The following is an 11,119-nucleotide window of genomic DNA, read 5'->3' on the forward strand; positions in this document are numbered from 1 at the left end:
TATTTCCTATTTGTATTAGACCTTCCAAAATGTATTCCCTCACATTTGTCCGGATTAAACTCCATCTGCCATCTCTCCGCCCAAGTCTCCAACTGATCTATATCCTGCTGTATCCTCTGATGGTCCTCATCACTATCTGCAAATCCACCAACCTTTGTACCATCTGCGAGCTTACCAGTTACATTTTCCTCCAAATCATTTCGATAAACTACAAATAACAATCATTGTCTTTAAAGTTTGTTGCCACAGTTCTAATGCTGTCTGCAATTCTGGCCAGTTGGCATTAGATTAACTTCAAACAGACCATCAAAGCTACCTGTAACTTCCCTGAACAACTTAGACACCTGGACCCTTGATCTGACTCGAATGCAGGAACTCCCCTCCAATCCCTTTGGCTGTGATATTATGAAATGAAAGTAGCCTCTGGAAACCTCAGAGACTCATCCGTAAGGATCAGTTTCTGAACTGAACCTCTGATTCCCTTAATCCCTGATTTCTCCTCCACCTGTCTGAACCTGCAGCTTTGTGACACAGTTGGGAAACATCCCAGGAAATGTTTCCTGCAGCACCTCAGCTCTTGTTCATTGGCTTTTCAACTGTAGTAGGCATCGCTCCCAAATGTGATGCCGCTGTACAGAATAAGCTGTACCCGTGAGAAAGGTAATTCCTCTGTTACTCCTCCTGCAGAATGAGGCCACTCTGCCCATCTGCTCCACCTGATATTTTTCTCATCCCCATTCTCCTGCCTTTTCCCCATAACCCCTGATCCCCTTATTAATCAGGAACCGATCTATCTCTGTCTTAAAGACACTCAGTGACCCGGCCTCCACAGCCTCCTCTGCGGCAAAGAGTTCCACAGATTCCCCACTCTCTGGCTGAAGAAATTCCTCCTCATCTCTGTTTTAAAGGATCGTCCCTTTAGCCTGAGGTTGTGCCCTCTGGTTCGTGTTTTTCCGACTATGGAAACATCCTCTCCACGTCTACTCTATCCAGGGCCTCGCAGTATCCTGTAAGTTTCAATAAGATCCCCCCTCATCCTTCTAAACTCCATCGAGTACAGACACAGAGTCCTCAACCGTTCCTCATACAACAAGCTCTTCATTCCAGGGATCGTTTTTTTTTGTTTACTTTATTCCAATCCAATCAAGTCAAATTAAAGCCAATTCAGAGTCCCAACAAGTTGGGAGATTCCTGATCCGAGCTGACAAGACAGAGCTCTCGCCTCCTGTCCTGGGCCTGATCCACACCATCCAAGCTGATTGGAGCACACACAGCTCCTCCTCCAAGGCTTCATCTTATTTGCATTTTAGCCAAAAGACTGAGACGGCGCTTTAAAAAATTGCTTTGAATGAAGCTGAAATGTAACCGAATGACTTCAAACAAGCGCAGCATGTCGATACTACACTTAATCTTAGCCAAGAGGTTGAGAAGCGATTCCAGGAATCATTCTTGTCAATCTCCTCTGGACCCTTTCCAAGGCCAGCACATCCTTCCTTAGATATTTTAAACCTATCTACTCACCCTGACACACTTGAGTAAACCTCACCTACGCAATTATATTCTTCATGCAAATCTGGCAGTTGCTTATCAACCAATCTTTAGCTGGAATTTAACTCCGATTTATCCTGTTTTAACATGTCTGTCTTCCCGGTCTTTTGTTAAGCCAACATGTTGTGTTCCAAATTTACTACAGTGGGAACATTTGAGATTTCTTATTTCTCTTCTACCCACATTTGTTCCCTTCTTAACCTGAGGCAAACTATCTTTACTATCTCCAATAAGATCTCCTTTGCCTTGACCAGCTATGGATTTCTCTTTTCCCCAGTTTCTATTTCTTACAAGTCTTACAAATTGATGTTGAAAACCAAAACATTGAGTTACAAACCATTTCAAAATCATCTGCTATTTCTGCGGCTGCTCTCGCAGTTTTAACCCTTTGCATTTTTTAATTTTGAGCACCTCTATCAAATAGAGTCATAGAGGTTTACAGCATGGAAACAGGCCCTTTGGCCCAACTTCGCCATGCCACCCTTTTTTTAAAACCCCTAAGCTAATCCCAATTACCCACATTTGTCCCTTATCCCTCTATACCCATCGTACCCATGTAACTGTCTAAATGCTTTTTAAAAGACAAAATTGTACCTGCCTCTACTACTGCCTCTGGCAGCTTGTTCCAGACACTCACCACCCTCTGTGTGAAAAAATTGCCCCTCTGGACCCTTTTGTATCTCTCCCCTCTCACCTTAAACCTATACCCTCTAGTTTTAGACTCCCCTACCTTTGGGAAAAGATATTGACTATCTCGCTGATCTGTGCCCCTCATTATTTTATAGACCTCTATAAGATCACCCCTCAGCCTCCTACGCTCCAGAGAAAAAAGTCCCAGTCTATCCAGCCTCTCCTTATAACTCAATCCATCAAGTCCCGGTAGCATCCTAGTAAATCTTTTCTGCACTCTTTCTACTTTAATAATATTCTTTCTATAATCTCCTCTCCAAGGAGAAGAGTCCCAACCTCTCCAATCTATCCTCATCACTGAAGTTTCTCCTCCCTGGAACCATTCTTGTAAACCTTTTCTGCTCTGTCTCCCACCCATTCACATCCTTCCTATAGAGTGGTACCCAGAACTGTACACAATATTCCAGCTGTGGTCTAACTAGTGTCTGGATAAGTTCAGTATAACCTTCTTGCTCCTGCACTCTGTGCCCCTATTAATACAGCCCAGAATACACCCTGCTTTATTGACTGCTGTCTCCAGCTGTCCTGTAACCTTCAATCCACACATACACCCAGCAGCCTCTGCTCCTGCACCCCTTTATGGATTTTACCCCTTATTCCATGTTCTTCCCACCGAAATGCATCACGTCCCCACTTTCATTGGCCCCCCCCCATCCGCCCACTCCACCAACTTGTCTCTGCCCTTTAGAAATTCCACACTGTCCTCCTCGCACTTTACAACAATTCCACGTTTTGTGTCATCCACCAATTTTTAAATTCTCCTCTGCACACCAAGATCTAGATTATTATATATCTGGGGAAGGGTCCCAATACTAACATCTGGGGACCACCAGAACCTCCTTCTAGCCCGGAAAATATCCATTAGTCAATTCTCTCTTCCCTGTTATTCAGCCAATGTGGTACCCAGGTTGCTGTTGTTCCTTTTATTCCATGACCTATAACCTTTCTCAGAAGTCTGTTGTGTGGCACTGTCTCGAATGCTTTCTGAAAGTCCATATACACCCCATCAACAGCATTCCCCTCATCTTCCTTCAAAGTTCTGATAGACTTCTCAAAATGTGTGCCACTGAGTCTTGGTCATCTTCTGAATCTACCTTTGAGTCTGATTTTAGCCAAATCTGCCTTCTGACCCCTCATTTCAGTTGAAGAGACTAGTCTCAGACCGACACTGCTCACCCTCAGGCTGAACATGGAATCATGTCCTGTTAAGCTTGCTCTTCCCAAGGGGATTCTTGGCGGCAAGGACATTGATCCTGATCGGTCGCCAAGTCTGAAAGGGTGAGCTTGCTGGGTGGGACAGAGGAGTGTGTGGGGGTGCGGGAGGGATTCCAGAATGGGTCATTTAAATAAATGTCCCCAAATTGCACCAAATGTCCAGGTGCCCTTTGCTGGACTGGTTGATCCAGTGAGGACACAGATTGAGGGGTCTTTCTTCAGAGCTCCTTACTCTGGGGACCTGCCATCGGACTGTGCTGTTCGGGGTCCGAAAGGTGAGTTTGAGCAGTGACCTGTCTGTTGTTACCTGATGGGATGTTGGGTTGTACAACCATTGGGAGGGTGGGGGATCGGGAAATGACTTGTTCTGTGAGTGACATCTGTCCGTTAACTCTTCAATTTATCCAACAGGGGCATCGGAAAACAAGGATTCCAGTGTCAAGGTGAGAGAGACTTCCATTCCTTTTCAATATTCATCCAACCATCCCAGCACGGGGTTAGACACAGAGTAAAGCTCCCTCTACACTGTCCCCATCAAACACTCCCAGGACAGGTACAGAGTAAACTCCCTCTACACTGATCCCCATCAAACACTCCCTGGACAGGTACAGCACAGGGTTAGATACAGAGTAAAGCTCCCTCTACACTGATCCCCATCAAACACTCCCTGGACAGGTACAGCACAGGGTTAGATACAGAGTAAAGCTCCCTCTACACTGTCCCCATCAAACACTCCCAGGACAGGTACAGCACGGGGTTAGATACAGAGTAAAGCTCCTTCTACACTGTCCCCCATCAAACACTCCCAGGACAGGTACAGATTTGCCCTTTAAGATTTTTCTCCTCATTCTCAGTGTGAATTCCCAGGTCTTTAATTTTAGTTTCCTTGGCAATTAATCTCCAGAATCTATTCTTAGTCTTTGTGCTGCTTTAGTTGGTAATCAGAATCAGGCACATCCACAGCACTATCTTAAACAATCAAAACCAGTTCCACCACATACAATGGACATATTCCAATTAACCCACATTGCCCCGATTTTCAAGGTGCACTCCCAATTTTAACCCTAAACCCTACAGTGTAGAGGGAGCTTTACTCTGTATCTAACCCTGTGCTGTACCTGTCCTGGGAGTGTTTGATGGGGGACAGTGTAGAGGGAGCTTTACTCTGTATCTAACCCCGTGCTGTACCTGTCCTGGGAGTGTTTGATGGGGGGACAGTGTAGAGGGAGCTTTACTCTGTATCTAACCCCGTGCTGTACCTGTCCTGGGAGTGTTTGATGGGGGACAGTGTAGAGGGAGCTTTACTCTGTATCTAACCCCGTGCTGTACCTGTCCTGGGAGTGTTTGATGGGGGGACAGTGTAGAGGGAGCTTTACTCTGTATCTAACCCCGTGCTGTACCTGTCCTGGGAGTGTTTGATGGGGACAGTGTAGAGGGAGCTTTACTCTGTATCTAACCCCGTGCTGTACCTGTCCTGGGAGTGTTTGATGGGGACAGTGTAGAGGGAGCTTTACTCTGTATCTAACCCCGTGCTGTCCCTGTCCTGGGAGTGTTTGATGGGGACAGTGTAGAGGGAGCTTTACTCTGTATCTAACCCCGTGCTGTACCTGTCCTGGGAGTGTTTGATGGGGGGACAGTGTAGAGGGAGCTTTACTCTGTATCTAACCCCGTGCTGTACCTGTCCTGGGAGTGTTTGATGGGGACAGTGTAGAGGGAGCTTTACTCTGTATCTAACCCCGTGCTGTACCTGTCCTGGGAGTGTTTGATGGGGACAGTGTAGAGGGAGCTTTACTCTGTATCTAACCCCGTGCTGTACCTGTCCTGGGAGTGTTTGATGGGGACAGTGTAGAGGGAGCTTTACTCTGTATCTAACCCCGTGCTGTACCTGTCCTGGGAGTGTTTGATGGGGACAGTGTAGAGGGAGCTTTACTCTGTATCTAACCCCGTGCTGTCCCTGTCCTGGGAGTGTTTGATGGGGGTCAGTGTAGAGGGAGCTTTACTCTGTATCTAACCCCGTGCTGTACCTGTCCTGGGAGTGTTTGATGGGGACAGTGTAGAGGGAGCTTTACTCTGTATCTAACCCCGTGCTGTACCTGTCCTGGGAGTGTTTGATGGGGGGACAGTGTAGAGGGAGCTTTACTCTGTATCTAACCCTGTGCTGTACCTGTCCTGGGAGTATTTGATGGGGGGACAGTGTAGAGGGAGCTTTACTCTGTATCTAACCCCGTGCTGTACCTGTCCTGGGAGTGTTTGATGGGGGGGACAGTGTAGAGGGAGCTTTACTCTGTATCTAACCCCGTGCTGTCCCTGTCCAGGGAGTGTTTGATGGAGACAGTGTAGAGGGAGCTTTACTCTGTATCTAACCCCGTGCTGTACCTGTCCAGGGAGTGTTTGATGGAGACAGTGTAGAGGGAGTTTACTCTGTATCTAACCCCGTGCTGTACCTGTCCTGGGAGTGTTTGATGGGGGGACAGTGTAGAGGGAGCTTTACTCTGTATCTAACCCCGTGCTGTACCTGTCCTGGGAGTGTTTGATGGGAGACAGTGTAGAGGGAGCTTTACTCTGTATCTAACCCCGTGCTGTACCTGTCCTGGGAGTGTTTGATGGGGGACAGTGTAGAGGGAGCTTTACTCTGTATCTAACCCCGTGCTGTCCCTGTCCTGGGAGTGTTTGATGGGGACAGTGTCGAGTGAGTTTTCTGTTCTCAGGAACAGACGCTGTCCGCAGGGCTGTGCGGTGCCAGTCTGTGAGAATTCTCTACCTCACATTGTGTCCATCTGCTCTCTGCGCTGAATACCCGAGTGTGGACTCAACGTGAAGCCAACACATTTCCTCTGCAATTATCAAGGCCACGAGGTCCGATTAAATATTAAACACAATCCACAGGAATGTGAAACTAGCAAAGTGAAACTGGGCAAAATGTCAGACAGAGAAGAGAGAGAGGGAGGAAGGGAGATGGTGAGAGAGGGAGGGAGACGGAGGGAGAGAGGGAGGGAGACAGAGAGAAGGCGGGGGGAGAGAGGGAGATACGGTTGGCGGGGGGAGAGATGGGGAGATGGAGAGTGGCAGTGTAGTATAAAATTGAGAATGTGTTCGACCCACTTCATTTTTAACTGGGATGTTGACAGTAATTATTTATAAGTCAGCATTTGGAGCATAGCCTGTGTGTGAGGAACCTGCCTTCATTTCTCACTCCCCCACCGCCTCTCCCCGTCTCCCTCGATCCCCCACCGCCTCTCCCCGTCTCCCTCGGTCCCCCACCGCCTCTCCCCGTCTCCCTCGGTCCCCCACCGCCTCTCCCGTCTCCCTCGGTCCCCCACCGCCTCTCCCCGTCTCCCTCGGTCCCCCACCGCCTCTCCCCGTCTCCCTCGGTCCCCCACCGCCTCTCCCCGTCTCCCTCGGTCCCCCACCGCCTCTCCCCGTCTCCCTCGGTCCCCCACCGCCTCTCCCCGTCTCCCTCCGTCCCCCACCGCCTCTCCCCGTCTCCCTCCGTCCCCCACCGCCTCTCCCCGTCTCCCTCGGTCCCCCACCGCCTCTCCCCGTCTCCCTCGGTCCCCCACCGCCTCTCCCCGTCTCCCTCGGTCCCCCACCGCCTCTCCCCGTCTCCCTCGGTCCCCCACCGCCTCTCCCCGTCTCCCTCGGTCCCCCACCGCCTCTCCCCGTCTCCCTCGGTCCCCCACCGCCTCTCCCCGTCTCCCTCGGTCCCTCCACCGCCTCTCCCCGTCTCCCTCCGTCCCCCACCGCCTCTCCCCGTCTCCCTCCGTCCCCCACCGCCTCTCCCCGTCTCCCTCCGTCCCCCACCGCCTCTCCCCGTCTCCCTCCGTCCCCCACCGCCTCTCCCCGTCTCCCTCAGTCCCCCACCCTCTCCCCCGTCTCCCTCAGTCCCCCACCTCTCTCCCCTCCCCGTCTCCCTCAGTCCCCCACCCTCTCCCCCTCCCCGTCTCCCTCAGTCCCCCACCCTCTCCCCCTCCCCGTCTCCCTCAGTCCCCCACCCTCTCCCCCTCCCCGTCTCCCTCAGTCCCCCACCCTCTCCCCCTCCCCGTCTCCCTCAGTCCCCCACCCTCTCCCCCTCCCCGTCTCCCTCAGTCCCCCACCCTCTCCCCCTCCCCGTCTCCCTCAGTCCCCCACCCTCTCCCCCTCCATTCTCCCCGTCTCCCTCAGTCCCCCACCCTCTCCCCCTCCATTCTCCCCGTCTCCCTCAGTCCCCCACCCTCTCCCCCTCCATTCTCCCGTCTCCCTCGGTCCCCCACCGCCTCTCCCCGTCTCCCTCGGTCCCCCACCGCCTCTCCCCGTCTCCCTCCGTCCCCCACCGCCTCTCCCCGTCTCCCTCCGTCCCCCACCGCCTCTCCCCGTCTCCCTCCGTCCCCCACCGCCTCTCCCCGTCTCCCTCCGTCCCCCACCGCCTCTCCCCGTCTCCCTCAGTCCCCCACCCTCTCCCCCTCCCCGTCTCCCTCAGTCCCCCACCCTCTCCCCCTCCCCGTCTCCCTCAGTCCCCCACCCTCTCCCCCTCCCCGTCTCCCTCAGTCCCCCACCCTCTCCCCCTCCCCGTCTCCCTCAGTCCCCCACCCTCTCCCCCTCCCCGTCTCCCTCAGTCCCCCACCCTCTCCCCCTCCCCGTCTCCCTCAGTCCCCCACCCTCTCCCCCTCCCCGTCTCCCTCAGTCCCCCACCCTCTCCCCCTCCATTCTCCCCGTCTCCCTCAGTCCCCCACCCTCTCCCCCTCCATTCTCCCCGTCTCCCTCAGTCCCCCACCCTCTCCCCCTCCATTCTCCCCGTCTCCCTCGATCCCCCCACCCTCTCCCCTCCCCGTCTCGTAACAATGTGAGCTCACTGGGAGTTGCCCCACTCGGGGTGGGGAGGGGTGACAGGAGAGTGGGGTGCTCAGTGAGCTGGAGTTGGATATTTGGGTCCCGGGGTAGGTTTCTGGGACGGGATTACAGAAGATGTGAGTTACAGAGCCACTGCCATGTCCGATAGGGACCACGGAGACGGTTCTCTAGTCCCAGTATCAGTGGCGATGGGACCATCTATCACCAATCTGTCACAAACCCTTCCCAACTCTCTCCGACTGGGCAGCTGAGAGGCTCCCGGTACCCGGGAATGCCGGTGATGTGGAGGTACTGTTTCCCAATCCTGTGCCTGGATCCTCAGGAGAGTTTCAAGGTGTCCCCTCGAGGGCCGTCACGGTGCGTAGACCTTTCGCTGCCACCCTATCGCCATCCAGGTCACTTTGCTTGCCGGGAAGAGATATTTTCCCTATCCCCCGCTCTCGATAATCTCCTGGAGATCTCTTCTGGGTCCACCACGTGCTCTAGTCCTCGTGCCCAGCACATCAGCTGGGTATGCTGCCACTTGGGGTCACCCCTAGGATCTCTGTCACCCACTGGAATATGATGCAGCCACGTGCCAGCGCCCCCACCCCCCCGAGGGGCAGTACGTTGGTCAAGACCCGAGGGCGTGTTGGCGACAACAATCTCCCAGGAAGCCTGATCCCATCCTTGTCGCCAGTCTGACAACCTCGCCAGTGTTGACATATCGCAGGAAGAGCGCAGTCAGAATCGTCCAGATCACAATTCCAGGCTGTGAGCATAGCCTTGGAACCCCCGTGTCCTTTATAGAGTCAGAGAGGTTTACAGCAGGGAAACAGGCCCTTCGGCCCAACCTGTCCATGCTGCCCTCTTTTTCTTTAAACCCCTAAACTAATCCCAATTGCCCGCATTTGTCCCATATCCCTCTATTCCCATCGTACCCATGTAACTGTCTAAATGCTTTTTTAAAACATAAAATTGTCCCCGCCTCTACTACTGCCTCTGGCAGCTCGTTCCAGACACTCACCACCCTCTGGGTGAAAAAATTGCCCCTCTGGACCCTTTTGTATCTCTCCCCTCTCACCTTAAACCTATACCCTCTAGTTTTAGACTCCCCTACCTTTGGGAAAAGATATTGACTATCTAGCTGATCTGTGCCCCTCATTATTTTATAGACCTCTATAAGATCACCCCTCAGCCTCCTACGCTCCAGAGAAAAAAGTCCCAGTCTATCCAGCCTCTCCTTATAACTCAATCCATCAAGTCCCGGTAGCATCCTAGTAAATCTTTTCTGCTCTCTTTCTAGTTTAATAATATCCTTTCTATAATAGGGTGACCAGAACTGTACACAGTATTCCAAGTGTGGCCTTACCAATGTCTTGTACAACTTCAACAAGATGTCCCAACTCCTGTATTCAATGTTCTGACCAATGAAACCAAGCATGCCGAATTCACATTGGGTATGAACCCCCCCTCAATTAATTGGGAAGCTGATACTCCACGAAGATTGCAATGGCGGCAGTGGGATAGTGCTGCTGCCTCACGGCACCAGGGACCCGGGTTCGATTCCCGGGGGGGGGGGGGGCACGGTGACACAGTGGGTTAGCGCTGCTGTCTCACAGCGCCAGGGACCCGGGTTCGATTCCCGGGGGCACGGTGACACAGTGGGTTAGCACTGCTGTCTCACAGCGTCAGGGACCCGGGTTCGATTCCCGGGGGGGGGGGCACGGTGACACAGTGGGTTAGCGCTGCTGTCTCACAGTGCCAGGGACCCGGGTTTGATTCCCGGCTCGGGTCACTCTCTGTGTGGGGTTTGCACATTCTCCCTGTGTCTGTGTGGGTTTCCTCCGGGTGCTCCGGTTTCCTCCCACAGTCTGAAAGACGTGCTGGTTAGGGTGGGTTGGTCGTGCTAAATTCTCCCTCACAACAGGCACCGGAATGTGGTGACTCGGAAAGTATCACAGTGACTTCATTGCAGTGTTAATGTAAGCCTACTTGTGACATTGATAAATAAACTCTCCTTTGAGTGGGTGGGGAGACACACTGATCATTTGCACCCCTTGCTGTGCCCTGTCAGGCTGCGATAACACGGACTTCCCCATGTCACCAATGTTCATTAATTCCATTCTGTCTCTCCCACATTACAGTCTGTTCGTTCGTTGTCCACAAGCGATGTCACGAATTTGTCACCTTCTCCTGTCCCGGAGTGGATAAGGCCCCAGGGTCAGAGGTAGGTCACCTTCACCGATCAGAAAACCAATCCCTCCCCTCGCCCCCAACCCCGGTACCAGTACTGAGGGAGTGCCGCACTGTCAGAGGGTCAGTGCTGAGGGAGTGCCGCACTGTCAGAGGGTCAGTGCTGAGGGAGTGCCGCACTGTCAGAGGGTCAGTGCTGAGGGAGTGCCGCACTGTCAGAGGGTCAGTGCTGAGGGAGTGCCGCACTGTCAGAGGGTCAGTACTGAGGGAGTGTCGCACTGTCAGAGGGTCAGTACTGAGGGAGTGCCGCACTGTCAGAGGGTCAGTGCTGAGGGAGTGCCGCACTGTCAGAGGGTCAGTGCTGAGGGAGCGCCGCACTGTCAGAGGGTCAGTGCTGAGGGAGTGCCGCACTGTCAGAGGGTCAGTGCTGAGGGAGCGCCGCACTGTCAGAGGGTCAGTGCTGAGGGAGTGCCGCACTGTCAGAGGGTCAGTGCTGAGGGAGTGCCGCACTGTCAGAGGGTCAGTGCTGAGGGAGTGCCGCACTGTCAGAGGGTCAGTGCTGAGGGAGTGCCGCACTGTCAGAGGGTCAGTGCTGAGGGAGCGCCGCACTGTCAGAGGGTCAGTGCTGAGGGAGTGCCGCACTGTCAGAGGGTCAGTGCTGAGG

General features: G+C 53.2%; 1 pseudogene across 1 annotated transcript in view; it reads left to right on the forward strand.

Moving 5' to 3' along the window:
• The first annotated feature begins 3,427 nt into the window (after positions 1 to 3,427).
• LOC145340257 (protein kinase C alpha type-like) overlaps positions 3,428 to 11,119 on the forward strand; it is a 34,019-nt pseudogene continuing 26,327 nt past the window's right edge. The window contains exons 1-4 of the transcript XR_013886222.1: positions 3,428 to 3,516; positions 3,678 to 3,728; positions 3,865 to 3,896; positions 10,407 to 10,489. The product of XR_013886222.1 is annotated as a protein kinase C alpha type-like (transcript). The remainder of the gene's footprint in view (positions 3,517 to 3,677; positions 3,729 to 3,864; positions 3,897 to 10,406; positions 10,490 to 11,119) is intronic.

This window comes from Carcharhinus amblyrhynchos, unplaced genomic scaffold, assembly GCF_965287045.1.
Source record: "Carcharhinus amblyrhynchos unplaced genomic scaffold, sCarAmb.v2.hapA scaffold_882, whole genome shotgun sequence".
Classification (NCBI taxonomy): domain Eukaryota; kingdom Metazoa; phylum Chordata; class Chondrichthyes; order Carcharhiniformes; family Carcharhinidae; genus Carcharhinus; species Carcharhinus amblyrhynchos.